Source organism: Sebastes fasciatus, chromosome 3 (genome assembly GCF_043250625.1).
Source record: "Sebastes fasciatus isolate fSebFas1 chromosome 3, fSebFas1.pri, whole genome shotgun sequence".
Taxonomy (NCBI): Eukaryota; Metazoa; Chordata; class Actinopteri; order Perciformes; family Sebastidae; genus Sebastes; species Sebastes fasciatus.
The window spans coordinates 6,488,970-6,516,659 of record NC_133797.1 but is presented as its reverse complement, the minus strand read 5'-3'; the positions used below and the strand labels follow the sequence as shown (position 1 = coordinate 6,516,659).

The window sequence follows — 27,690 nt, the reverse complement described above, 5'->3', positions numbered from 1 at the left end:
TGAGGCCTTAAGTAAGGTTGCTCCTTAATCATACAGATCAAAACTTCATAAATGTGCTGCTGCTGTATACTAACTTTACCAAAATTATACTTTTTTTGTAGTTCCATTGCACCGGTGGAATGCAGCAGGCAGCCGTCTGTGCTGCTTGACTGACTGCATTTTCTCTCACAGTGGTTGGTCTGAAACTCAGTCCGCCTAATCCACTAAAACATTCCAGAGAAGCAGATAAAAAGCCCAAATATGTGCACACGAGAAACACCTTGATAAGCATTTCAAATAGTAAAATATAAGTAATAACATGGACAAGGACTTTTGACAAAAACTCTGCCACTTTCTTATATTATTCTAAGCCATACACATGCGCCCTTACATTATCAACAACCACTTTAATACTCTCCTACTATGTTGTGACATCTTCACAGCATCTGCACCTGTCTTTTGCTTTCTGCTCAGACACATTTTTAGCTACCACCTAATTCACACACCATCCTTCTCAGAGACATGTGAGCAAATAGAAGCAAATTGCAGAATTATCATTTGACCTTTTGTGCAGAATGGTCTATGAATTCGATATGAAAAGGGATATATAATTTTAAAGCCCCTCTATCTCACTCTGACGTCTTATCAGTCCTAATAGGTCCACTGGAATCTTAATCAGGAACACATGTTCTTCTCTCTCTACCACCATCTCTGCCCTCCTTTTCTTTATACGATCTGTCCATCCACAGGCGTTTTCGAGATTTTTTTTTTCCCCCCTCTCTCACGGTGACAGTTTAATTCCTTTAATCCATCACTTACTTCCTCTTTTGCCTCGCACATTTTTTAGGAGCGTCTCAAAATTTATGTTTCTAATTGAAAAGGTAACAGTGGTGGGGAGGGGAGAGGAAGAGGGAGGGTGGGGGGTAGTAAGAGGAGAAGACTGGAAGAGAGAAAAGAGAGAGAGAAAGACACACGCACACACACAGAGAGAAAGTAATGGAATGCAAATCTCTGTGTCTGGAAGCGATTAAGCAAAAAAAGCTAAAGCCCGTCTTCTCTTTCTGTGCTTGAGCAGCAGCACACAGTCCAGCCACCCTAACCCTCACCTCACCACACACACACACACACACACACACACACACACACACACACACACGCACACATACATCAACATGCACTTCACAATACTCAATGCTAAAAGCAGAAGCGTTAAATTGTCAGATAGTCACATTAGATGAGCTGATGCTTTCCTGGGTTAACCCTCCTTTTAACTGGGTTAAATACAGTTTAGCCACTTCTGTAAAGGTGACACACACAGCAAGGTATAAACTAATTCCCTTTTGAAATTCATTGTTATTCTTTCCATTCAGTTGTGGAAAAACATTTTTTTTCTTTTTATCATGTTTTTCATTACACATCAGATAGCAGGATTTGTGTTTACTTTTGTGCTGCAGATCATATGTAATATGTATGTATATATATATATATATATATATATATATATATTTGTAAAAATACATATGGTATTTTTTAATGGAATATATCAATATTACAAAATATTATTACTGTATATTTGTGTTTTACTTGAAGAATGTGAAGATTGAAGAGAAGGAATGTGTGCCTAATAAATAAAGTTAGAATATAGTGTCACCGTGTCACTAAGTTCATGCTAAAAACTGAGCGCCAAAGCAGTGGGCCGACCTGTCTTCATCTTCAGCTACTGTAGAGCACAGCTTCTCAATTGTTTTTTTCAGCCAAGGACCGCTTAACAAGATAGAGACTATACCTACGGGACCACCCTCATGTACTGTATGTCCCTTAGAATAATTTGACTTGGAATAATTTGTAACCTATCTTTTCACAAGTCTATAGTCTTAGTTATGCAAAAGAACAACACAAGAGAAATATTAAACATTGCAGATTTTAAGCGTTATAGTTTTGTTAGATTAAAATGTAATCTATGAACTAATATAAATTAAACATTTTAAATATTATTTGTTGAATTATGAAGCAGCCTTTTGTAAAAAAAAAGGCTTGTAATATATATATATATATATATATATATATATATATATCATCATAATTTAAATGGACGGATCTGAAAACTTTTCACGGACCCCCTGGCAGAGTGCCCACTTTGAGAACCCCTGAGCTAGAGGTAAAAGAAAGAGCAAAGAAAAGTGAGGTGAGGTGTTATATAAAGTGTGATAACTTCAAAGTAATCCTGGTCTGCGAAATTAAATAATAATATTGAGGATGTAGTTAATCCTTTGATTTACAGTCTAAAACTCAAACACTTGCATGAATGTTATAAATAGTATAAATAAAGTATAAATTCAGACCTCATAGTTTATGTCAAATTAAAGTTGATTGAGAATACATATAATAATAATTAAGTTATTAATGACGTTATTTTCAAAACTAATTAATAAAAGTGCTGGCTACGTCATAGTTCACAGTCCATTAATAATAATAATAAATATTATTATTATTATTATATTCTTGTCTAACGTAGTCCATTCTATCTGCAGGGTAGATTTGACGTTTAAAGGGAACGTTCCGGTTTGATACGTCCATCCTCGACATCAAGCACTGAACTAATGTAAGTTGTTATTGGGCCTTTGAAATAAAATATACCGCTGTCGACCTTATGTCGATCATCGACTGGACATAATTCTTAACCTTCCTCTTTCTTCACCACCTCATCACAAACCGTGACAGTGTATGACTAACAGCACGGCAGGTAACGCGTCTACCCTGGATGAGGAGGAGGAAAAAAAAAAAAAGCTGAAAAAAAAGAGATGGAACACTGGTCACGAGGAGACATCTAGGGGCCGAAACATCTTGAGTAACTTTGCCAACAACTATGACTGACAGCAGTTTGTCCTGAATGTTTCTCATTATGTCCTCCACATTGATTGCTACCCTAATTAAGGTAATATTCCCCATCTCCATTCCCTTTGAATATTGCCCCTCTACGTAATGGCCTCAAAATCAAAACCAGACCTTGAGGCTAATGCTTACTTTATGATTAACCACTGAAATATTTATACATGTGTGTGTCACTGTGTGTGTGTGTGTGTGTTTGTGCCGTAAGAGGACTGTAGCACAGAGATGTACAAGATAATTGATTGGCAGCCTTTGCTACTTACTAAAGGAGAAGCTGGCAGTGATTTAGATGAATATGAGCTGAAATGCTGAATGGTTGGCGTGTGGACTATAAGTGACTGAGTGAGTGAGTGCAAAAAAAAATAAAGAAAGAAAGAAATAAAATGACTGCTTGCTTGCTTGGCTGACTGACTGGCTGTCGGCTTACTGACTAACTTGCCGCTTGATTTAACCGTACAGTCTTTTAGTTCGGAAAGTGTGACTCCAGCCAAGACTCCGGGAAAAAAGGGGAAAAGGGACCAAACGAGAGAGTACAAAGGAGGCAGAGGATGTAGAGAAAATATATACCAGGGCGAAAATAAAGGAATAACAGACAGATGAGAATGAGGGAAGAGAGAAGAAAAATAAATGGAAGGTAAAATACACAGTTGGCTTGGCTCAGATGCAAAGACGGGTTTTCCCCTCTCCCTCTCTCTGTTGCCACTTTCTCACCAAATCAAACCATGAGGCCCCAGTCTGGCACTCTTTTAACACACACACACACACACACGCACGCACGCGCGCGCGCACGCACGCACACACACACACACACACACACACACACACACACACACACACACTCAAACACACACACGCACACACACACACACACACACTGATTGACTGTGAGTTTACATTCAGTCAGTGAATTCACACAATGAGAGGCAATTGACTAGAGACCAAGCAATTTCCCAAGGCATGCGGACACACACTGACACAACACACACACACACACACACACACACACACACACGCACGCCACATTGTGTGGGCTTGAAGAAAAGAAAAGAAAAAATGAAAATGAATTCAGTTCATCTACCTTGTCTGTGTGAGTACTCCAGTGTCGCCCGGCTTAAAGGGTTAATGCTCCCAAAAAGCACATAGGATCCTTTCAGGCACGCATGAACACTCTGAGTCGTCCTGCTTGCTGAGGGTGAAAAAAAAAATAATAATACACCTCCGTCTCTGTCTTTTCCCCTCACTTCTTCCTCTCTCTTCTTTGGCAAAGATATAAAAAGCACAAGCCCCGTTTTCTGAGGGGTTGTTCGCTCGCCTCTCTCTCTCGCTCTCTCTATCTGTGGGACTGCCTCAGTCTTTTTCTCTCACTTCTTGTTTTCATCCAGCCCTCTGCGCTCCAAGTGAGGGATGGAGAATGAAAAAACACTCCTTGCTTTTCCCTCCTCTTTTTTCTCTTCTCTGCCAGTTAAAAGAAAATGCAGAATTCTCTTCCTTTATTCTCTACTCCGGTTGCTTTCTCTCTGTCTCTCTGCCTGCTGCTGCTTCTCTTACAGAGAGAGTGTGTGAGTGTGTGTGTGTGTGTGAGCACCGTCTCCTCGCCTGCCTCTGCCACCTCTGCTGTGTGTGTCTCTGTCTGCCTCCCTCTCTCTCTCTCTCTCTCTCTCTCTCTCTCTCTCTCCCTCCCTGCTCCTGTAAGTTTGAAGCTCTCTTTCTGGTTGAGCGAGGAGGGAGGCGGAGCCATGAGGCCAGAAGGGAGCGGAGGCAAGAATGGGATTGGCTGACACAGAGGATGGGGGGGAGTGAGATAGAGAGGGAGAGAGAGAGAAAGAGGGGGAGAGAAGTGGAGGGAGGGAGGGGCGGGATTTCAGCATTTGGAGGCTGGAGGTGTAGATGTGTGGAAGGAGAGAGAGGGAGCGGAGGAGGAGGGCCGGGGAGAGAGGCACTCCCTCTCTCTCTGCATTCTTTTGCTCTGATCTCCCCGATTTCCCGACCACATATGTATTCATAGCACAGAAACTACACCTCTCAGCCGCTCACACATGATCTCTCTCTTTCTCTCACTCTCATACACTCACATACTCACATGCACACCCACATTTATGTTTGTGTGTGTGTGTGTAGTTAGGTTTTGAGGCAGCTGTATAAACCAAAGGTACTGAGAGAGAAAGAGAGGGGGGGTGACTAGGCTTAACTAAAAGGAACTGGGCAGCAGACAAACAGGCAGAAATGTGTTATCCAAGGACACACACACACACATGCGTTGATAGACACACACACCCACTCCATATTTTTTGTTTCATTATTCTGGAAATGTATTGCAATTGGAATTGGAATTTTGACAATTGGATTTAATACAACTACTTAATCTAAAAGAACAATTATAGTCCTATATTCTGTCAAGTGTTTGAGCAGATGTGTGTGTGCATGTGTGTTTTAAGAACAACGGTGATGCAAAAAAGCAAAGCAGAGCTGCGTGACGTGTTTGTGGGAGTCGGTGTATGTGTTCCTGAGTCGACAGTGCCTGCTGCAGCTCTGTGTGTTTCTGTGAGAAAATATGAATACCTTTTAATATATATTTTGTATTACCTTTTATTTACCTTCATCATACAATTTATATAAATGATATATTATTATTTTTTTACAATTTAATATTATATATAATTTTATTATCTTAGCAATATCTTTATTATTCATTTTAGATTCATTAAATGCATTGCAATAATACAGTATATTAGAGCACAGTACAAATATTACAGCTGAATATCTAAACGGATGTTAAATCTGGTTTATTCAAATTGTATTTAAATTATTTCTGTTGTTCTAAATATTTATCAATTTGTTTATTTTCTTTGGTTTAATTTGGTATTTAAGTTTTTTTTTTTTTAGGAATACAAGTGTAATTATAGAAGAGGTGTAAATTTAACAGAAGCTTAAAGCAGCATATAATTTTTTTGAAGTACAAATGGAACTAAGAAATAAATACATTTTTGGTTGTAAATACAATTATATTACACCAAAACAGTATAGAGAGCAGTATGTCCTGTTATTCAACATGGTGATCTTCATATTCTTCATATCGATGGTAACATATAACACAACCTTTAAAATAAATAAATCACACTCCTTAGAGTTTAGTCTGTACAGTGCTGTTAGTCCTTCTAGTAATATCTCTGTAACAAGGGACTGAGGATATCGCTTGGAAGGGAATTGACATTCATTCCATTATTTCACACATGGGCAGCCTCTCACTGTGCTATCCTGCACACACACACACACACACACACACACAAGCATGACCACACGCAAACGGGAACAAGTGCCTCTAACGTTTTATAGAACACTTAAATGTCCTCTGTTCCTGTTCTCCAAAGAGAGGATCGACGGAACAACATGAGCTCAGTTCGGATGACTTTACTGCACAAGAGACGGAGCATAATGCCACCAGAGGATAAGGGGATGATCACACAGAGAGCATCGATGCAGACACATCCGCTTCAACAACGCCGAGGCGGGCTGAGTTTAGTGAAAAGGCTCGGCGGGTGTGTTGTTCTCTGGACCAGCTGTGACATTGACGAGCAATGCAACTCCATGTCTAGCCCCAGAAAAGTCAAGAATATCTTACCTTTTAAGGGTTTGCAGGTGTTATTCGATGCAGTCTATATGAGCAGAACAATGCAGAGGAAAAGGTGGGGTGGGGGATTTATGTAGTCCAACGTATCCTCACACAACAGTTTGTATGATATCTTATGAAAAGTTATTTGTTTGTTTTTTGTGCGTTTTCCTACGAATGTTCAGCGACAATAGCGATCAGTGCGCCAGCGCAAGCCCCTACAGTGCATAACTACTTAGATTTAGGATTTTGGTTTGGGTTCAAATAACTAAAGAAGTGGTGTTATTTAAGTACGGAAGTTACGTGACAAATCAACATTGACTTCTGGTTTCACACGGGACACCAACAGCGGTCTCCTGGATGAAAGTCCTGTGTTTGTTTGACCCATCTATCTATGAATTATACTGCATTATGTGTAAGTACGATCAGTGCATGAGAACAGCCTGTGTAGTCTTGTGGTAGCAGTGTGTTCAGTCTAAAACTTGCATCAAGATGGCTGCTGCAACGTCCTCTGCAGCTTTGTTTCCATTACTGGTTTATAACCTCCGTCCAGGTCCCATGCAGGGAAGCTGAGCTCTGTGTTTGCTATGGAAGCAGAACGACTGTGTGTGTGCCATACACCTGGGTTACAGTATGAGCCCTTTTGTGGAGCGTGTAATGAGCCAGGCTTTACCATGAAACTCAAGAAACCCATGTGCTTTTCATGCATACTGCACACTGTAAACGGCAGTGTTTCAGTGGCACATTTTCTACTGTCTGTAGATTCAGCAAATCCAAATTGGATGGTTTGACACAACCTTGGTCACAACACCAATGGAACCAGTCACTGTTACTGCAATTGTGCACATTATAGACTTGGAAACCTTATGACTCATACATGGAGTTGAGTTGAGTTAGGTGTCCCCTTAAACTCAATCTGAAACTGTTTGTATAGAAAATGTAAAAATATAAATAAATTTTTTTAAAAGGAGGATAAAACAGTTTATGACAAAACGTCTAGCTTCAAGACTCTGAGTGGGCATTTCCCTTGGCATCAGTTGACTGACAAGTGAGAGTGGGCGCCTCGAAGTGCTGTCAACTTTTGTTGTGTGCTTCTGACTGGAGAAGCAAATTCACATAGCATTAGTTTTTAACTACCAGTAAGTTAAGTCATGTATCCGTTTACAATATATGTGAAGACCCATCGTGCTGTGGAAAGGAGGTTACGTTAGCTTCTTTAAATGATCCACTTGTGGTTGATAGAAAAATCAGTGTGCTGAGGTTACAACTTCAGAACCCCAGCTGGTTAACTTGAGTGGTTGCTCACACAGATGTTGCACCGAGTGCCTATGTCACAGTTGGTAACAAAAGTTCATGCCCCCCTGGAGAACAATTGGGTTGGGTATCGGTACTTGATACCTTATAAGTACCAAGTAGAATTGAAACTTCTACTGTGAAACAATACCTGCATTTGATATTTTTTTGTGCCCAAATCTATAAGACATGACTATTTGTATGGTTTTGCTCATAGCCAATCACTGCAAGCGTTCTTAGATTTAATGCAATGTGTGATTGGCCCAGTACCGCAGGAGCTACAACCCATATGAGTCTGTGGTGTGGTGAAGTCGAGCATGGTGTATTTGACGGAGTTGGCAGGTCAGCAAAGCGAGATACCACCAAAACGTTCAAAATGATGGCTACACTACACGCCTGTGGCGTCTGATAAAAAATAAATGTGGTGGTGATAGCGTTTTACACAACTGGATGCTTCCATTCACATGATGGATATCGAATTAAGTAGAAACAAAAAGGTATCAATTGAAGTACTCTATTGGTATCGGCATCACTTTAAGGGTACTGGTATCATAGTTTTTAAACAATACCCAACCCTGGGGAACAAACAACGAACAAACGATGAAAAGGAAAGCATGAGATGAATGTGTAAATATACAGAAAATACATACATGATGAGATACGAGGGAAGAAGGAGAGCAGAGATGCGTGCTTTATTTCCTGCCATTCAATTAAGCCGGTCCTTTTTATGATTTAATTTCACTCTGAAATGTAAGATTAATAATTGTGTGCCCAAAGAACTGATTTAGTCATGACACACACAACCGTACACACGGCCTAAATATTTTATTAACCTATACATCATCATCATCATCATTATCATCATCATCATCATCATCATCATCACACATACGCACACAAGCTAATGACATAAGCATCATCTCCCATAGAGGTTAATGGAGTATGGATTTTGGAATAGAGGCCACTGGCAAGGAGATGAAGATATTAAGTGTAGGGTTATCTTTAATCCTTAATGCCACTGTTTTCATTACATATTTCCTTGGTATATACAATCATTATCTATCTTTGCACGTATGTAGGTATATTGTTAATGCTTCCATGCACCCACCATGCGTGTAAATTGTTGTCGGTGGCAGGTAAAATCGTCAGGCCATCAGCAACTGTTGCGGCCATGAAAAACACCCAACATAAAGACGCGTTTAGTGAGGTCAGCGTATGATTGGATAGGTTTACAACATTTAAAAGTCACTCGCAACTCATAGATAAATGCAACGCTGTTGGCCATAGAACCTTATCTGTTTTGCTTGACAGTCGAAGTTCATGCCCACTCATTACTGTATCAACTTCACTAGCTACCTCACATGTCAATTTCGTCTGGAAGTCTGTCACGTTATCACAACAAATTCCAACTTCTATGATGAATTTACCCGGCTTGGAAATACGGGAGAGCTACGGGGAGCTCGGCTCCCCTGAAAGCCTCATTTGAGAAAAATGTAGGGGGAGTTCTAAAATATCCTCCTTTTTGGTGCCACTGTTTCTTTCTGTATAAATTTATATTTTTCTGTATATGTGTTTCAAACTTGGTTATGCTATTTTTGTAGGGTACGTGGACGTGGCCAGCTATGAGGTCATTATTTCCTATAAAGCCCACTGTCTCTCTGTGTCCGAATGACGTGAAACTGCTTGAAACTGACAGCTTTCAATAAGACAGCTATCTGTGTGGGAGAGACTAAATGCCCTTGTCGGGCATGCATATGCCTTCCGTGAACACCCACCTCTACTCTGCCTCTGATTGAAATTAAAAGACAAGTTATTGCTAAGGTGGTGAAGATGTGCTGGGTGAGGTGGCTGGAGAAGGAAGAGCGTGTGTGGCAGCCACCACAGAAAAACTATGAAAACTAAAATGGTACTTGGTGATAATAAGAACAGTAGAAGATATTATTAACAACAATTGACGCTGTTCTGCAAATCTTTAACTCCATTTGACGTTATTTTAGATTTCTACAACTAGTGATGATACTTTCATCAGTTAGCCTAGTTACCGTGGTTGAGGTGAACAGGACTCAGTATATATATATTTTTTTTTAAAAGTTATTTTTTTGGGGACATTTTCCATTTTTTTATTGAGAGGAAAGTGGATAGAGTCTTGGAAAGGGGGGAGAGAGAGAGTGGATGCGGAAAGGGCCACAGGCCGGATTCGAACCCGGGCCGCCGCGGTCAGGACCAAGCCTTGATACATGGACGCCCGCTCTACCAACTGAGCTAACCCAGGCGCCCCGGACTCAGTATATTTATGCTTAACATCAGGGAAAGTCAAGTCAGACTGAGTCCTGCCACCTGCCACGTCTTTGCATCATCCTGGCATTTCATCAGCTGCGGTGTGCTCCACAGTTGACCACGAGTGTCAGCAGCATACAGTCCTCTCCTCTGTGCTCCGGGGGTGGGGAGTGTGATGGTGAGACAGCACTGATGAAATATTGGGCAGAATTTGATTTGAGATTTGAGTTGGTTTATATCCTTTACAAGTGAAAGGTGCTTATGGAATAGTTATGGCTCAAACTGGGACCTTTGAGTGTACCGCACGTTCATGCACGCACGTGCACACGCTAATATGCACGCATCATAGGCATTTTCATCAGGATGGCTAACTTGGCGAACATGTGGCGCATTTGAGCACTGAGTGGAATGAGACAGAACGCATTATTAAAGGGGGGTGCATTAGAGGCTGTGAGTGACATAATGACTTATCACATTCACTACTTTCTCCCCCTTTAATCACAGGACTATCCCCATCATGATGCATTGACAGTCTGGGAGTCCTGTAGAGAGTTTTCCTCAGAGGAAACGTATTGTTTTCTGGGAAATAATCTTTCAACTTTAGTTTTGAACCCGAAAAATCTCTATCATATCACGTTGCTGGCCACAACCTCAGGCTATTATAATAAACATTGTGAAGCTCAGAGGACATTTTGTCCAGGCTGGAGACACCGGGTGAAAGACCGACAGGAACGGACGGTCCTGAGGGACTTATAAGCGTAGCGAAATGCCTGTTGATGCGCACTGAAAGTAACCAGCACATCTGCCGTGACCGTGCGTAATTGTGGCTTGACCGCGTGGAACATCACTCTCTATTGCAGTGGTGCGCTGTGCTGCCTCTCTGTATACTCATCTCATGCGCACAAATTAATTAATAAGTGGAACATGATAAACGTCTATGTAAGTAGAATATTGTTATGTAGTGAAAACTGGGAGTGTTCTACAGATATTTGTTGGGACTCGGGACACCCAGCTTGAAAACCGGGACAGTCCTGGAAACAACGGGACGTCTGGTCACCGTACACCAGCACAAATAACACCACTGGTTTGAATGTTTATGATAAAGTGGATCTATAAGTAACGTGTGAATGAAATCAAATGTGTGAGAGGCATCATTATACGTATAATGATTTAATTTCTAGAATCTGGCTTCGATGTGTATAAATGCAGTAAAGAAGCTCCATTAAAAGAACAGATTCTGGACATCACTGATTTCTATACTCTGGCTAGGCCCTGGTAGGGTGTTGACACAGTTTGATGCACATGTTCTAAGAGTAGCATAGCTGCTTTAGGGAATGGCTCAGGCCAGTGTGTGGTTGAAGGAAAAGAAAGAGATGGTGGATGTGTCAGAGCAGACAGGTGTTGAAGAAATTAACTGTAAAGTTGTAAAGTTGGTAGTAAATGTACAGCGTAGGATTCAGTTTGTCCATGAGTAAACGCCGCAGCTCCTCAAGACCCTCGTAAAGTTCCCATGTCTTGCTTCCCAACTGCCGGGTAAAGTGAAGCGGATTAACGCCAAAGTGAGCATCAACCTCGGGCCTGGAGGCAAAACAGTCTCCCCTCCGCTTCCTGACCACAGAGACTGATAAAAAACAACAACATTGCAACAGTGTAATATTTTTCACTGAGTCTCCGTGCTGTTGTTTCATAAGTATAAGTGCAACTTCCGTGATTGGTTGATGCCTTTATTTACGGTGCAAGAGCTCAGAAAATGTACCTTGTTCCGAAAAAAAGAAAGAAAATGTTGCGTTTTCGCCACATATTTGTGTTCTCTGTGAAAATATGAATGACAAAAACAACAGTTTGAAAAAATATGTGTGTGTTTAGGCTTTTAGTCTAACCACCGCTGATGGAACATTTTCATTGGTCAAATAGAAAACTCATATTTACACAACACTTCTTTTGCAGCTGTCATTTCACAGTTACATCATTTTATTTGTATCGCATTAGAAAAGCTGTGTGGAAACGGCAAAATTTGATAAAACGTCCTCAATTGCGAATGTTTTTACGTTCGCTTGAGGTGGTTTATGCCTTTGTCGAAAAAGAGTTAATATACTAAATGGATTATGGAAACGCCTTTGTCGAATAAATTCTGATGTGGCGAACATTTAACTCACATGACTGATCAGCTGTTTCCACCGTTGGCTTCTTCCCTGATATTTCCGTAAGGTGTGAATGCTTGTCTTCGTCTCTGGACAGCATCAAACACAGCCAATACTAAATGACGAGAAAGAACCTTGTCCAATTGAAACAAATTCCTACACAACCTCTACTTCTTCTACTCTGTATGGCGGATTAAAGTCATGCGTATAGCCTATAGCGCCAACTTCTGACCGAACTCTTGTAGTCGAGTTTATTCGCTCCAAACCAGTTGATGGAAACTTGTCTAATTTTGCTCGACAATTGAATGGAAGCACAGCTAATGTAGATATTTAAATCTCCTCTAACTAAAATCCCCGACGTTACTGATTCATATGCATTTCCAGTTCCACATACTTTCCAACAGCACTGGGTTGCTATAGTACTCATTACTAATACTGCCACTTCACACTGGAAAACAACTGCTCAACAACAGCCACAGTCTCTGTGATCAAGAATTTCTAGATATGCAGATATGTTTTGCTCATTGCACAGTCTTAACAGATGTTTTACATACGCGTTGTCAGTTCTGTTTGTATTTTTTTCTTCTATAATATAATAACGTTACTGTATGTTTGACTTTACATGTCGGACCAATGGAAACTAAATTATTTCACCTTTCTGTTTGGTGTTTTACTCGTTGTGTGTTCCCTAAAGTCCATCGAAACTGACTGAGTGTCCTTGATTTTCTGCTTCACAGTCCCTGTCTCAAAAGGAAGAATCTCTCAAGGAGAAGGGATTACATTTGAATCTCATACATTTCAGAATGTTTTCCCACATTGAATACCAACTTCAGTGAGAAAAAAACATGCTCTTCCATTTACCTATTTTATATCCCAATTCCCTGTGGAAAAGGAGAATGCTGGAGAGAGAGAGAGAGAGAGAGAGAGAGAGAGAGAGAGGGGCTTGGAGCTGTGGGGATTTTCTTTTTCCTCAATCGCAACTCCTTCCAGCAGCGAGGCTTTTCTAACACCAGTGTATTTGCTGGTGCCCCCCCACTGACACACACAATATAGACTCTATAGGCCTTCAGAGTGTGTGTGGTGGGTGTGTGTGTGATCGATGGAGAGAGAGAGAGAGGGGGAGTGGTGTGTGTGTGTGTGTGTGTGTGTGTGTGTGTGTGTGTGTGTTTCAGTGCAAGTTCAGCTGTTCCCGCCATTTAAATGTGTGTATGTGTGTAGGAGCGTGTGTGATACGGGTCCCTAAGCTCTTTCATTTCATTCTATGGGACCCCCACTGGGCAAGTTCACAACCTTAGAGAGAGAGAAGGCAAGAGAGAGATGGAAATGAAAGAGTAGTGTGAAGGGAAAACGGGGGAGAGGGAGACAGAGAGAGAGAGAAAGACAGAGGGTGGCTTAAACAAGCCAACTGGTGAATTAAAGAGGGAAAAAAACGCAATGAGGCGAGAACTCTAAACCAGCAGAAGGGAGGGAAAAGAGAGGAACAGAAAAGAGAGACTTCTCCTTTTTCGTAATCCTTCATTCAGTATGTGGGGATTTGAGTCGATGGTGAGATAACGTAGCGTAACTCCCTCTCACTGTGGTGGTGGTGGTGTGTGTGTGTGTGTGTGTGAGCATGTGTGTGTGTGTGTGTGTCAGCTACTATGAGTTCGGACATTTCAGCCTCCTGGCCAGACTACAAAATAACAGTAATCATCTTGACCAGTGCACCCTGTAGCTGTGTGTGTGGGCAAGAAAGGGCAGCCTACATGTGTGTATGTGTGCACACATTACCCTGTCAACCTCTGCACAGCCCATTCTAAATAACAGTGATGACTAAGATCATATGGGGGGCGGACTAAACCATTTAGGATAAATGATGGCGACCTGCTGTTTTATCCACCTGTGGTTTAAACACAACATACTATAACACACACACACACACACACACACACACACACACACTGAGAGTATACAGCACAAACCCACACAGATTACTACCTTTTGATGGAAATATGCCATATTGATGGCCACACAAAGATGTTTTGGTTGGGCACACACACACACACACACACACAGAACCTCTTCAAATGGCTCCAAGCTGATGAATAACTGGGTGATAAAAACGGGATACACACACCCTCTCTGACTCATTGGGTGTGTGTGACAGAGACCCTTGCATGTCACTCTCAGCCATCATAGTGTAAGCAGAGCAGTGCACGTGTGTGTGTGTGTATAGGGCCACTTCCTTTAATAAGTTACAAAGTTTCATTGACTTAGGTCCCAAAAAACCTCACAGGTTTAGCTTTGTGACGGTGATCTGTCAGTTAAAATACAATGATTGGCTTCTCTGTGATAAAGTGAGAGAGGGGTAAGGTTTGCAATTGGAATTATGCCTTTATAAAGCTATATAATTCCAGTTATACTACACGTAGCTCAAGTCAAGCAATCTGATTGGTTCATAGCCGTGATATAACACGGTTATGACGTGTAATTCCTTTGCACTTTTAGTATCGCTCTGCGTCTGAGAAAAAACATTACACCCAGGGTCTGCAACCTGCGGCTCTGGAGCCGCATGCGGTTCTTTAGCCCCTCTCCAGTGGCTCCCTGTGGCTTTGACAAATAATTATATAGAAATGAATAATAGTTTTTTTTTTTCAACTTTAATTAATCATTGTTGTAGGCCTAAAGTGATTCTTACATTCTCTAATTGCAAAAATGTGTACCCTATATTAAGGATGCACCGATACCAATGGGCCGATACCCAAAGTCCAGGTATCGCTATCGGTATCGGGACTGAAAAAGTGGGATTGGTGCATCCCTAGCCTTTACACTGAATAATAAAATAAGTTTTAACATTTCAGTAAACTAAACTGTGTGTCATAGCCTACGTACGTCTACGGCCCGTCACTTATCCTCTGATTTTGCCAATCCTCAATAGCGTTGGTTAGTTTTTGAGTTTACCTAGCTACAGTAGGTTTCCAAATCGCCAAAAAAAGAAAATTCTTAGAGGAAAATGGAGAATTAAATAGTGCGTGGACAGATTTGTTTGCTTTCTGCGGCGAGAAATTAGCAAACAACAAAAAAAAGTAACTGAAAGACATTTCCAGAACAAACACACTGGAAACTCCTGCTGAAAAGAGCTTCCAGCCAAATCTCCTCAAGACGATTCTTCAATGTCCTGCCTCTCGTTGGCACTCGGGTCCTCTCTGCATTAAACTTAATAGGCGGTGTTACCTTCATTATAAGGCTCAAGTACGTTTTATAGCTCCAGACAGATTTTCTTATTTATTTTTTGGCCAAAAATTGCTCTTTTGATAGTAAAGGTTGCTGACCCCTGGGTTAGACCAATGTGTTGATATGGTTGCTTAGCGACAGGGTCAAGGGAGTATCACTTCTGCCAACACGGAACAGGTTACAGACACAAAGTAAGAAAGTTAGCTACCAAAACCCGCTGCAAAATGGAAACATTTCTGGTTAGCTGCTACGGAGGAGTAGATTGAGTCGTGCCCATCTCCAGAAAAAAAAATCCAGCTGCTAAACAACATGCAAAGCTACAGAAAGACGAGGTTCCCCAGCGTTGCCCAGCATATGAAAGCAAGCAGGAACGCAGCAGAATCACACTAACCGCTGCCTCCGCATCACCACGACTTAGAAACAGTCTAATGCGGGATACCAGAGAGATTATTGGCCGTAAATGGCCACAAGGGTGAGGAAACCTCTCCCCAGAGCTTTCGGCAGCCAAAACTCAGGGACCGGAGAAAGTGGAGCAACATCCTCGCCACACCAAGCAACACACCTCCACCTAACAAGAAGAGGCAAGACGAGTGCAAGCAGTTATCAAAGTCATCCTACTGACGCTGGACAGTTTCTCAGTGGTTGCACAATAAATGCCCCCCCATCCATGACAACCCAAGTTTTTTTTTCTCAGGCGAGTGATACTGAAAGTGCAAAGGAATTATACGTCATAGCCGTGGTATGTGGTTATTAAATCACAGCTATAAACCAATCAGATTGCTTGATTTAAGTTACCTGTTAAGCTGGCTGTATATATGTATATACTATAGAGTCCACACCACACACAGACACATGCACACGCACGCACACTCACACTCTTAAGGCTGTGTTCCATCAAATTGTGTCCTAGGAAATGACCAGTGATCCAACACTAACAAGCTGTGTGTGTTTTTGTGTGTGTGTGTGTGTGCATGTGCGTGTGCGTGCGTGCGTGCGTGCGTGCGTGCGTGTGTGTGTGATTGTATATCCATGTTAGACAGAGGAGCTTGAAGGAGCACTGATAATTTATGGCTTCTTTCTTTATTCACAGGAGAAAATGAAATAATGAAAGAATAGAGAGAGAGGAAATGCCGGGGACAGTGAGAGATAAAGATGATGTACTGTATCTGGATGAGAGGGAGAGAAAAAGAAAGATGAGAAGAGAGGAGGCAGAGGGACCTCTTCAGTCAGTACTGACAGTGGTGGAAGGTTTATAAAATGCTGAATATGTTACAGTGTGTAGGAAAGGGAGAGGAGAATTAAACAGGAAGTGCTAATCTAGACTATAAGATACAGAATTAACAGCCATCACCTTCTTACACCAGTTAAACTCAGGTTAACTGGTGGCAAAAATACTTTAGGCAAGGTCTCACTAATACAAAGATTTTTGCATTGGTGCAATTTATTATTATTTTTTTTTAATAACTATTGTTTTCTTTTACTCTTTGGTAACAGTGTGTGAATGAACCTTCCCACAAATGGAGTGGAACATGGCGATGTTATGGGCAGTGATTATGGTAATGATAAAATCTCACAAACACACACCTTCTCATGACGTTCATCAGGCTGAAACGAGCCACTTACGACTAGTGTGTGCAGTTAAGAGTCTTTAACATAAGAGCAAACCTCACAGAAAAGAGATTTATGATAAGAATACAAACAATGTTCATGAGGCCCAATGTCTTTCTTCTGCTGGAGAAAAAAAAAGGTTTGACGACTAATACTGATGACATTTTAAGACGGGGCTGATATTACAAATTGTATGTACACTTCTAATCTACTTTATTCTTCTCAGGTCCAAAACCCACGGTTGAGAAACGTTAACCATATTGTGATACATGCCTTGCCATAGCAAAGCTGGTCAAAATAATCTCTTCATATAGGTGAAACTAGTCACTTTGATCGGACCTGAACTGCAACGTAACAACATGATGAGAAGAACAGGCTGAATCTATTCCAGGTTATTTAAAACAACTGCTAAAGATGCATTACAAGAAACACGGCTCCCTCTCTCTCTCTTTCATTTTCTGTGTCACATACACACAGACAGAATGTAAAGCTGTTACCAGAAGCTGTACGCAGTGTGTGTTAGGAGAGAGTACGGGGTTATAAACAAATAGAGGGTTTCAATTAGAGACCTTATACTCCAGGACCAGCTGTGCGTATGTGCATGTGTGTGTGTGTGTGTGAGAGAGAGAGAGAGAGAGAGAGAGAGAGAGAGAGAGAGAGAGAGAGAGAGAGAGAGAGAGAGAGAGAGAGAGAGAGAGAGAGAGAGACTATGTATGACCATGAGAGCATGGCATGATTGAATCCAGCTGGTAATGATATTTGCTGGTTTGCCTTTTTCTATACAGACGAGTTCCCCAATCTCACAGAAAGCACGCACACACACACACACACACACACACACACACATGCACGCACACGCACACACACACACACACACACACACACACACACACACACACACACACACACACACACACACACACACACACGGGGTGTGACTCCATGTCCCCCTGGAGTTAGATTTGGCTTGCTTCATATAACACAATACAAAGAGGGCGCTGTTCATCCAGCTCAAACTGAGTTTGAGTTGAGTTTCTAGTTGATTGAGGATTGTGAAAGAAGTGGAAAGCCGATCAAAAAAAGCCACTACTACTGTGGGAAATATGGTCCTATTTACACTATTGTTATAGATTTGTTTGCAGTGATTTTATCAAGGTAGTACTGTTCATTTGTCAATGACATGCTAATGGTCACAGTAACAGTAGAAGGCTTAAGTGACCTCTTAAGGTTAAAATGTCCATTACACCACAAAAAAAACAACAGAGCTTTGTCAGTAGATGGTTAAACATATTTATCCTCAATACTACTACATAATTAAATTGCCAAACTCAAAATGGTTCATCCTCCGCGGAGCATGAATGCACACAAGTGAATTTCATGGCAATCTGCCCATCACATTCTGATATTTGCTGAGAACAAGTGGACCTGTTGGTCTGATGGTGTCACTAGAGGAAACACTGAGAATCATCCTCTGGGGACCATGACCATCATTAACACATACTGTGCATATATTAGTTTTCAGTGATCTTATCATAGACAAGTGCTGATCAAGTGGAAATTTCGAACTGAAAGTGCCACTGCAGGGGGAAGCCATGTCACAAAACTCTATAACTATACCGAACTGCATGTCAGTCTAGCCAGTAGTTGTTGAGATATTTTGCTCTCTATCAAATAGTTGAATGGGTGGACGGACGGACGGTCAGACTGTATACTGCCATCTATCAAGTAAGCACTTTGATCTCTCTTTGATTCATTGTCATGTCTGACTATATATCATTATTCTTCCAATCCTTTCTGCGTGCCCTCTTCACCCCACCTGTTGTTCCTGTGCATGCTATCGCTCACACTGCGTGCACATGTCTTAAATTCCTTAATTAAATTCTATTAATTTACGAGAACAGCTATGTTGAACTTTTCACCTCGGATTCTTCATCTATGTCTGCGTTTGTGTGTGAGAGAGAGAATGAGAGAGAGATATGCACAGTGGCAGGTGGTAAATACAGTAATACTGTTACCTTATATCTATTACACACACACACACACACACACACACACATACAGGGGCACAGCCCATATTAAGTTACAATGTAGAAGAAGGCTGAACAAGTATAAGCGGATTACAAATACCTTGAGTGTGCAATATGAAGGAGATAAGACCTGAGAGAGTGGGGTGGTGGTGGTGGTGGTGGGGGAGTCCAAGAGAGGGAGACAGAGTGAAAGAAAGAGAACGAGTAATAGGAAGAGGATGACTCATTCATAAGAAATGTTTCACCTTCCTTTCACACAAGCTTTTTTTTTTTTTTTCTCTCCTTCCCGTTCTTCTCTTACTCTCTCCTTTGTTCTCTCCTTTTAGATGATGTGATTAGTTAAAAGCCTCCATCCGCTCATCACGCTGATGTGGATGGAAGAGAGAGAGGGAGCTGCGTGCCCCTATGCATGTGTGTGAGTGTGTTTGGCAAACAACTAACCTGTCCACACATACACACACACACACACACAAGGCTCAATTGACCTTCCCTAAGTCCCGCCCCTTTCTGATCTGTGCTCTAATAAGAGTTGAGCAAGCTTGGTACAACTTGGTCAACTTTCCCCCTTTCCTGCTTTATAGACCTTTTCATTGACATTCTGTTCATAGGGGCAACAGCTTTGGTCCACGTTTACTTCCTGTCAGCTACTGCATTACCAAACATTGCAACAGGAAGTATAAAGAGGCCCATTTAGAATGTTTATGTTGTCAAGTTTGAAAAGGTCTATACTTAAATAGGCTATATGCTGTGTACTAGGCTCATCTATGTTGAAAAGAAAAGTACATTTTGACACTTACGTCTGTTCAAAGCAAAAACTACAAAGTTAAACCTGCAGTATTTGGTATGTTTTTGGCGTCATTGGGCAAAAAATCCATAATAACCTTTCATCATATTGTAATTCAAGTGTTCTGAGAGATAACTAGACTTCTGTACCTCCTCATGACTCTATTTTAAGGGTTCAGAAAATCTAGCCCATGACGGGAGACTTTGGCCAATCACAGGTCATTTCAGAGAGAGAGAGAGCGTTCCTATTGGCTGTGCTCTGGCTGGTGGGCGGTGCTTGGTATTTCCTGAACAGATCTCCACATGGCTGCCGGGTCACAAACGTTCTCATTGTACAGCTAAATAGTACACTACAAGATGTTTCTGAAAACATTTGAGGCGAGAAATAGACATTACAGTAACAAAATATTGATTCATATTTGATCAGCGCTGCCTAGTTTGACCGTTTGGTCGGAGTTTTTGGAGTGATTGACAGCCGGCTCTCATAGACGGCAGCTGGACGGCAGACTCCAGATCAGGTCTGACTGCTTGTTTTCCTCCGGTCTGTGAAATCTTGCAGATGCCATTAGGAGCACCGGAGGACACCGGAGGACACCGGAGGACACCAGAGGACACAGAAGGACACATGACTTTTTTTTTTTTTAGATTACCTGTCTCATGCACTACTGTCAGGATATAGTGACCATTCTATAAAAATAACAGCTAACTAGCTAACATATAGCTAACGCTACATCAAGAGGCGTTAGCCTAATGTCAGATTACTAACGTCAGGCAGGTTTGCTTCCTCCTTGTTTCTGTGGTAACGTTAAAGAGAGAGCCATACTGTATATATAACAGTATGCCAACCTATATATGTTGACTGGTTGCACTTGTCTGACGATGACTTTGTGTTTTAGTTAGCTGATGATACTGGGCAGGTTGAAGCTTTCTATAATGGTGGTTAGTTGTTCCGCAGATCAGAGTAATGACTTTACTTTGTCTTGTTTAAACAGTCAGAGCTTGACCTCCTAAACTGGTTACTGGCTGTTTATTGTTTCCCAGCCAACACCCCCACTAGGAGCCTTTAAAGATAGAACGATAAAGGATTTTTATTGCCCCCTAGTAAAAATGGATGGCCATATAGGGTTTGTTGATCAATATCTATGACTCAGTAATTACCTTGTGTTTAAATAAGAGGCATGCAAAATTTGTCCAGAGGAATACACTTACAATTTTAAGACACTGTATCCTATTTAATATCTCCCTGTAAATCAAATCATCACAGATTTGACAGTTGTTCAATCGGCGCAATCATTTAAATATGGGGATGATGCCACACATTTTCACAGTCTCTCATGGAAGACACAGGACACCTGGAAATTGACAGAAATAGTTGTGTAGCAAAGGAAAAAAGGGAGATAGAGAGAAAAGTGAAAACCTCTGCATGCCTGTCCAATCACTGCATGGAGTGGGTGTGAATGTCAGCTTGTCGTTTCCCGGGGGGGACAGAATATGTTCGACCATACGACATTGGCCTGACCAGGATTCAACCCGGGTTGACTGGCTTGGTTTGAATTGACACAAAGGTCAGATAACCCTGGTCATTGGTGTGAAAGAGAGTAAATTGAGTTAACTTAGTATGCCTATGCATAACAAGTAACAACTTTCATCACAGAACTGACAACTAATAGTAAATATTTAGTTACTTTTGGCACACTTTGAGAATGCTCTAAAAGACTGAGGGCAGCAACAAGGACTGAATTGAATGTCGGTAACCTGCCTGCCCTCACACACCTTAGCTTTCTGTATAGTTTAGACTTTGTAGCTTATTCTGTCCTCATATAGTTTACTTTGACCTTTTGAATATCATTCACATTGCACATAAATACAAACCCCCTCTACACCTGGCGATTAAAATGCACATTGGTGCCAGATTGTATCTACAATAGATATGATTTAATCTCATTACATTTACACCTGGTGTTAATCCAGTGTCCACGTTGAGATCCGATCGCTCTGTCTGAAAGGGCTGAGCGGAAGCTTGAAGCCGAGCACTGCCGGAGAGGCGGCGTGTAAAGCGCGGACGCATCGGCCTCAAAACGCCACCGTTTAGGGGGAGAGGGCCCGCAGAGGAGACACCCCTCCCACACACACACACACACACACATGGCCGAAACTTATATTTGCTGTTGTTTACTACCGAACGCCCGAGCATTACAAATTTCCGGTCACGTAGTTGTATGTGGATTGAAAACAAATTTGCATTTACTCTCACAATCCGTCCCTGACCACCCCAGGTGTTTTGGGTGCATTTACAGCTGTACTTTCATGAGGTCAAGTACTATCCGATTGCAATTCGATCACCAAAAAAACAAAAAAAGGTGTAAAGGGGGTCACAGTTTCATGATGACACACACCTTTTGTTTCATACATTATAGGCTACTCATAGTTTATTTAGTATTTTTACAGTACATTAGTTATATTTGTGGCGCAGACATTTAAATCCTGTGCAGTCACACTTAACTTTTTCTTTAGTTAAGACTATTAGTTGTTCTTATTTCTATTTCTTTGAGTATCGAGGTTGCTGCTGCTGGAGGGACGTCTTGTCAGGTCTGAGAAGAAGATGCAGAGCTGTTAGCCCACCACATTATGGAGAGGGTGTGTGATTTCTAGTTTAGAGATTTGTTTATTTCTTAAGAATATATTAGTTTTTTAGTTCTGTATAGTGTTGACCTATTTTATGGGCCCAGAGTTTTTTTTTGTATATTATTTGTATTGACAAATATCGATGACAACATATAAACCAAACATAAATCAAAACCCGTAACCCAACGTAAAAATTCACACACCTGCACATTAACCCTCCTTTTGAAAATCCATCTGTGACTGTGACTTTGGTAGAAAGTAGCTTCACTTACAATGGCAAGGTCTGTGAATTATGTTGAATGTTTTGAGCACAGATTTTGAAACCTGGTTGAAACCCTAAAACCAAAGCTATCTGCATGGTGAGCCAACACTAGGGGTTAAGTGGGAAAGATTTTTATTTTTATTAATTTGGGTGAGCAGACCCCTTAATGGCAATTTTGGAACAACGCTAGAGTGTAATTAACTCTCTGTAAGCCACTGCATCTCTCTACCTGTGTCTGTTTGTGTCCCACAAGCACAGCTCTGTACCTCTCTCTCTCTCTCTCCCCCTAGTTTATCCTCCGTCCTCTCTTTTCACTCATCTGTGCTGTACATCCTGGGACCTCTCTCTGTCTCTCAATCTCTCTCTCTCTACTATGTCAGTCTATTCTGTATCCATCTATTGCATGTCTGTCCATCCAGGGGGAGGGATCCCTCCTCTGTTGCTCTTCCTGAGGTTTCTTGCATTTTTCATGTCCGTTAGAATGTTCTCTGATGATCGTCTGTACTTTGATGATTTGGCAGAGGTGTCTGATATTTTTTTTGGGGGTGAAACGCAGCGCTAACCTGAAAATGTTACATTTCTGGGATAAAATAAGTGCTGTCTCCTTGAAAATCATGTCAATATGAAGACTCAAGGATATTTAAAAGTGCTGTTTGTAACTTCTTACATGTATAAATCATTGCGGGTCGGTGTGGCTACGCTGTTCAGACTCAGACTCCAACACAAACTACACGGAAGCACCAAAACCGCAAAGTTATATCTAGGGAAGCCGGTCTTCCAAAACAGTGTTAACTCTTCCTGCTTCAGCCTCCCGTCAGAAGACACAGGGGAGACCATAGCTTTAGTATCCAGGGCCGGAGTCTCTGCTGTACTCTGCTCCTCTGCCTGCTTGCCTTCACTCACACACCGCGCTCGTTCTCTCCCGCTCCACCTCTCACGTGCATGCGCACACACTCCACACTGCAGAAGAGTTAGTTTATCTCTGAGAATATTTAGTGAATGTACAAGGGACATTTGTGCAGAAATAACTGCTGCAGCTCCTCCAGACCAACAGAGGTTTCCCGTGTCTTGTGAAGTGACGGGGCTCTGCAGCGAGAAACGTTATCGTCTCCGACCAAAACTCCGGTGTCTCCCCTGTTCCTTCTGACCACGGTCGGGAGGCTGAAGCAGGAAAAGTTATCACTAGGATCAGCATTGATTCATTGAGAGATTAACCAGATGTTAGTCTGGTCAGCTAACATTACTGCCAAGCAGGTGAAATATAGAGTGTTATTGTGGTTTTAGCTGACGTGTGTCGCTTCACTGTTTTGAGCGATGCTCATTCATGTCTATGTAGAGCGAGCACAAGCACGAGCAACAGGATACTGACTTTCATTGACTCAATGGCCACAGGTGTCGCTGTTAACAAGCAATTTCTGATTCTTACATAGAGCCCCTTTAAGGCTCAGTCATTTTAGAAAATGTTCATTCTTTTCCTCAATTTCTTCAAATCCAGAAAAAAACAAAAACAATGGTGGAAACGTGGGCCTATGAATGCAGGCAAAGAAAACAGAGTCTTGTTAGACTGACTCCTCCAGCTATGGATGACCTTTCATGTGCCATCATGCTTTATGACACTGAACCCGGTGTTTGTGTGTGACCATCCCCTGCAGACACTGAAGATGAACCCTTGCACTTGGTGAAACAGGACAGAGGTGGAAAAGAAGGAGACATGCTGGCATTATAAACAGGTTAAACAGAACCTGGAGGCATACGGGGATAATCCAAGTTTGCATATTTCTACTTTTTACTTGATGGGCTTCTACTGACGTCAGTCTTACTAGAATATGTCTTCATTATTTTGTATACATTTATTTACTTGTTCACCTGATGCTGTATATTATGGTTAATCTATACGGAGGAGAATCAGTGAAACAAAGGGAACAATACTAAGTGTGGTCTTAAACTGGCTGAGAGATAGACAGACTGGCCTACCCACTCAACAGGCCTGCAATATAGACACACAAACACACACACACACACATTCAGCTAAACAGCCTTTGTTAGTGTCATAATCACATTTAGTAGAAGCCATATGACACTAGAAATAGCTGCCAAGGACAGAGATGGCGATGTGGGAGAGTGTGACTTTGTATGTGACTAAGAGAGATGAAAATAAGGACAAAACAAGGCTGTGTGTGTGTGTGCGCACATCGGTATGTGAAGTTTCTCAGTAAAATCACCCATATGCTGAGGTCAGCCACACTATCACTAGCTTTCCAGACCCTTCTGGGAAGGCTAGTGTGTGTGTGTGTGTGTGAGAGAGATAGAGAGAGAGAGAGAGAGAGAGACAAACAGTAGGAGGTGGGGTGAGACATTCGTAGAGTGGTGGTTATTTCTTCATTCACAGTGAAAATCATTACTTCTGTTTCCTATTGATTTGGGTGTCAGTAAAAGACAATAATGTTAACTGGCTACGATCTGTACTGCAGTTTCAGGATTGTAACGCTTCGTCCACGGTGAGAACGTCAGGAGCGCGTGACAGCGCGATGGCTGCGTCGCGTGGCGGCTGCGTGCTTCACGCGTCGGGTGTTCACACCAGCTGCGTTTCAGCTGCATTTCTGTTGTTGCAGCTGCTGCTGCCAGCCCTTTTTTTCTACATAGAGTTTTCCTTTCATAATGGCCATTTCATTTCATCCTGAATTTATATTTATTTTAGACGGAGAAAGGTAAAAAAAAAACTTGTGGTAATTTGTAAATAATAGTAATAATCCACAACTAAAACACTGTACTTTATTCATTCATGGAGCTCTGCAAGTCACTACATGTTCTACAACACTGTCCGGCACATATTTCAGAATAAAAGCCTTGTGTTAACAAATGAAGGAATTCTGTCCACAGAAAAAAAAAACGCTTGAGGGCTTTTATTTTGAAATGAAAGCAGGAAGTGTTGATTTAAAAATAAGTGTTTACTTTTTTCATCTCCGTAACATTTTCTACAGATAGACATCAAAACTGTAGTAATGTTGCTGATATGATGTCAATATACAGTCAATAGATCACTTTCACTGTCTGTTGTTGCTGTGAACTGCACGTGGCTCGCGTCAAAAATAGGCGAGACATGAATCTCTAGAAGAGACGCAGCTGAGACGCGCGCAAGTCTCACGTGGGCAGTGTGGCTGCTCTAACCTGTTAACACGGACGCCGAAATAAAAAAACAACAGGTAACGCAGCCACCACGCGCTCCTGACGTTACTGGTGTGGATGAGGCTTAAAGGTAAAACATGTTGGTTCATCTTTGAATGGAACACTGGTAGAAAAGGGCTTCTTATAAAAACACACACACACACACACACACACACACACACACACACACACACACACACACACGCACCTGTCCCTTTCCCAGCTCCCTCTGCAGTGTATTTAATTATCTCTGTTAGCACGGGCACAATTGATGTACCACCATGGTACTATAATTGCTGACAAATCACATCGCTCCGAGTGACAGAATGCCTCCGTGGTGACGATGAGGGATTGCATCTCAGCGGTCACCTGGGATGCACCTACTGTACTGTAAGGCCATGTCAGCACAAAAAAAAAAATTCTTAAACAGTTTTTTTTTATTCTCATGTTAGTCTTGTTTATCTTCAATACACAGTGAATATTAAGAACGTACGGAGAGAACAGGGGACAATATATTTTACTACTACTATAAAAATAAAGAGCAACTTTATGTTGAAGCAGTGTCAGTTAGAAGGAAGCAGTCAAGGGGGAGGCGAGGGGGAGGACACAGTGGCACCGTTCACATGATGTAAGACTAGGAAGGAAAAAGAGAGGGAAGGAAGGAGTGAATGAGGGCTTGAGAGAGAGAGAGAGAGAGAGAGAGAGAGAGAGAGAGAGAGAGAGAGAGAGAGAGAGAGAGGGGCAGATAAAGATCGAGGGAGACGTAAGAGAGAGCGGGCGAGTGGTAATGTTCTAATGATGTAGTGGCTGTCAGAGTATTTGCTTCAGAGGCCAAATGATCCTGTAAGAACAGCACAGCTATTGATCCAGCTATTACACAGCACCACATACTAATGATTGTGTGTGTTGGTGTGTGTGTGTGTGTGTGTGTGTGTGTGTGTGTGTGTGTGAGTGAGTGAGAGAGAGGGAGAGAAAGAAAGAAAGAGAAGGAGTAAATATTTATAACAAAAACAGGTATATACTGGGTTGTCTATAAATAAGGGAGGAAGAGGAGAAGGAGAGGTTGAAAGACCAAATGTGTACACTACATAGGTGCTTATGAGTGTGTGTGTGTGTGTGTGTGTGTGTGTGTGTGTGTGTGTGTGTGGGTGTGTGTGAGTGTGTGAGTGTGAGGTATTGAGAGTATTCAAGGTGAGAATTGAGATCGGATATCAAGCAGATCAGGTTCAGATTGGGTTTCATATCTGTCACACTGTAATGGGAGTATTGATGAAGCGTCATGTAAGACTTGCACACACACACACACACACACACACACACACACACACACTCACACACACATAAACGCTAACACCTTGCACAAAGTGTTTGCACAAAGTATCCCAAAGCTGTAAAGCATATTCACAGGAAGAAAGCATCTCAGATTCAATTACCTCATTGTTATGTTATAAAAAAAAAAGCACAACATAAGACCCACGTTGAAAAAAAGAAGAAAAGGAAAACAAAATAATTTCAATGAACTTCACACCGACTTGTCTTTTGAGACGGTTTACACATTCGATGGGCTTCTGGTGGTTTTAGCGACACTTGTGCCAGTAATTTCTCAGTTATGTTTGAAATCCTCTTACAGAAAGTATGAATTAAGGGGAGACAAAATAACTGAACTATTGAAATGTATCAAAATAAAATGTCTTTAATTTAACAGGAACAGTGTGTAGGATCTGGAGATATCTAGGGGTGAGGTTGGAGATTACAATGTCTCCCGTGTGCCAAGCATGTAGGATTGTTACGTTGGCCGATGCAAAAACGTGAATGGCCCTC

At 41.6% G+C, this 27,690-nt stretch overlaps 1 protein-coding gene across 7 annotated transcripts in view; it reads right to left on the bottom strand.

The window, feature by feature from the left end:
* The window catches only part of tenm3 (teneurin transmembrane protein 3), a 385,078-nt gene that overhangs the window by 224,360 nt on the left and 133,028 nt on the right, over nt 1-27,690 (bottom strand). Inside the window, exon 1 of one of the 7 annotated variants that reach the window (XM_074628385.1) lies at nt 3,947-4,228. The exons of 5 other annotated variants lie outside the window; for them this stretch is intronic. The gene's annotated coding sequence lies outside the window, so the exon portion shown is untranslated. Of the gene's footprint in view, nt 1-3,946; nt 4,229-27,690 lie in introns of those variants that run through there. One more of the 7 variants, XM_074628374.1, reaches the window with a different exon arrangement.